At 49.0% G+C, this 2,435-nt stretch overlaps 1 non-coding gene across 1 annotated transcript; it reads right to left on the bottom strand.

The window, feature by feature from the left end:
- Positions 1 to 663: 663 nt before the first annotated feature.
- Positions 664 to 827, bottom strand: LOC120367287 (U1 spliceosomal RNA). The gene has a single exon (XR_005581699.1). It is a non-coding gene; the product is annotated as a U1 spliceosomal RNA (small nuclear RNA).
- Between the last annotated feature and the right edge of the window lie 1,608 nt (positions 828 to 2,435).

Genomic DNA, 2,435 nt, shown 5'->3' with positions numbered 1-2,435 from the left:
GGTTGAGGCATGAGAATCGCTTGAACTCGGGAGGCAGATGTTGCAGTGAGCCAACATCCTGCCACTGCACTGCACTGCAGCCTGAGCAACAGAGTGAGACCCTGCCTCAAAAAAAAAAAAAAAAAAAAAAATTTCTGGTGCGCCAGGTGCAGTGATTCATGCCTGTAATCCCAGCACTTTGGAAGACTAAGGTGGGTGAATAGCTTGAGCCTGGGAGTTCAAGACCAGTCTGGGCAACATGGTGAAACCCTGTCTCTACAAAAAATACAGAACTTAGCTGGGCATGGTGCACATACTTGTAGTCCCAGCTATTGGGGAGCTAAGGCAGGAGGATTGCTTGAGCCTCCTGCTCAAGATTGAGGCTGCAATGAATGGTGATCGTGGCTCTGCTCTTCAGCCTCAGTGACAGAATGAGAACTTGTCTTCCTCCCCCCCGCCCCTCCAAAAAAATCCCTGGCAATCCAATGCACAGCCAGGACAGAACTACTGATGTAATTAATCCCAGGGCCTTTGCGTGTGTTCCCTCTACCTGGAAGACTCTATGACCAGATCCTCCTAGAGCCAGCGTGTTCTCATCATTCAGGTCTTGCATTAAGCCCTCTTCCGAGGGCTGCCATAACAAATTACCACACATTTGGTGATTTCTTTTTTTTTTTTTTAAACCAGGGGAAATTGCGAACACTGTCCCCCACTACCACAAATTATGCAGTCGAGTTTCCCATATTTGGGGAACTTGCAGGGGTCAACACATCCAGAGTGCAATGGATAAGCCTCGTCCAGGGAAAGTCACCTTCGTGATCATGGTATCTCCCCTGCCAGGTAAGTATCATTTGGTGGTTTCATGCAACGGAAATCTACTCTCACAGTTCTGAAGGCCACAAGGCCAGAATCAAGGTGTTGGCAGGGTTAGTTCCTTCTGCAGACTCTGAGGGAGAATCTGTTCCTCGCCTGTCTCCTGGCTTCTGGAGGGTGCTGGCGGCCCTTGGCTTGCTGGGCTTGGGGCTTCATAACTCTGATCTCTGCCTCTATTTTCACATACTCTTCTCCTTTTCTGTCTGCTGTAAGGATATTTACCATTGGATTTAGAGCCCATACTAATCTAGAATGATCTCAATTTGAGGTCCTTTACCTTAATCACATCTACGAGGACTCTTATTCCAAAAAAGGTCACCTTCTGAGGTTCCTGGTGGACATACGTTTTGGGAGCCACAACTCAAACAACTCCATCTCTCAAGTGTCACCTCCTCTTGTTAGCAGTGGCAAATCCATAGATGTCTGCAGCAACCTCAGTTCTTGCCGCCTCAGAAGAAAGAATTTGACTGAGGGGCATAGGTAGAAAGAGAGACCGAGGTAAGTTTTAGAGCAGGAGTAAAAGTTTATTGAACAGTTTCAGAGCAGGAATGACAGAAAGTAAAGTACACCTGGAAGAGGGCCAGGCAGGCGTCCTGAGAGATCAAGTGCACAGTTGGACCTTTGCTGTGGCTGGCATGCTTCTGGAGTCTTGCGTCTCTTCCCCTGATTCGTCCCGTGGGGTAGGCTGTTCACTTGCGCAGTGGCCTGCCAGCACTTGAGAGGGGCCGCATGCGCAGTGTGCTTACTGGAATTGCACGCCTACTCACTTCAGGCATTTTCCCCTTACCAGTCCTGCGTTCCTAGAGAAAGGTCACACACCAGTTAAATGCCACCATTTTGCCTGTTAGTGCTCATGCTGGAGCCTGCTTGCCCAACTCCTGAGGTCTTATCAGGAAGCTGCTGATCACCAATTTCAGGTGTTTTCTAACTACTGTGAGACGGCCTTTCCCTGGCGCCAGCTGCAACCAATTACTATTTTAGAGAGACGGTTTAATAAGTGCCTGACCATCACCTGATGGTTACCTGACATTCCTGCTGAGGGACCCTCTCCTGCCCAGCTCGTGTCTGCCTGACTACCTACTCTAACACTCAGAGGAGCCTTCCCTGATCACCCCTGCTAACCAGCACTCACCAAGTCTATTGCCAGTGTTTCATAAGCCTCCCAGCATTGATTACTGCATGAATTTACAGTATTTACTGATTTGATTAAGAGTTTATTATTTGAGGCCAGTCACAGTGGCTCGTGCCTGTAATCCCAGCACTTTGGGAGGCTGAGACAGGTGGATCACCTGAGGTCAGGAGTTCGAAACCAGCTGGGCAACATGGTGAAACACTGTCCCTACTAAAAATACAAAAATTGGCTGGTTGCAGTGGCTAACACTTACAATCCCAGCACTTTGAGAGGCCGAGGCAGGTGAATCACAAGGTCAGAAGTTCAAGAGCAACCTGGCCAAGATGATGAAACCCAATCTCTACTAAAAATACAAAAATTAGCTGGGTGGGTGGCAGGCGCCTGTAATCCCAGCTACTCAGGAGGCTGAGGCAGGAGAATTGCTTGAACCCAGGGGGTGGAGGTTGCAGTG

The sequence above is a fragment of the Saimiri boliviensis genome, chromosome 8 (genome assembly GCF_048565385.1).
Source record: "Saimiri boliviensis isolate mSaiBol1 chromosome 8, mSaiBol1.pri, whole genome shotgun sequence".
Classification (NCBI taxonomy): Eukaryota; Metazoa; Chordata; class Mammalia; order Primates; family Cebidae; genus Saimiri; species Saimiri boliviensis.
Note: the sequence above shows the minus strand (reverse complement) of the source record. Positions and strands in the feature narration are given on the sequence as shown.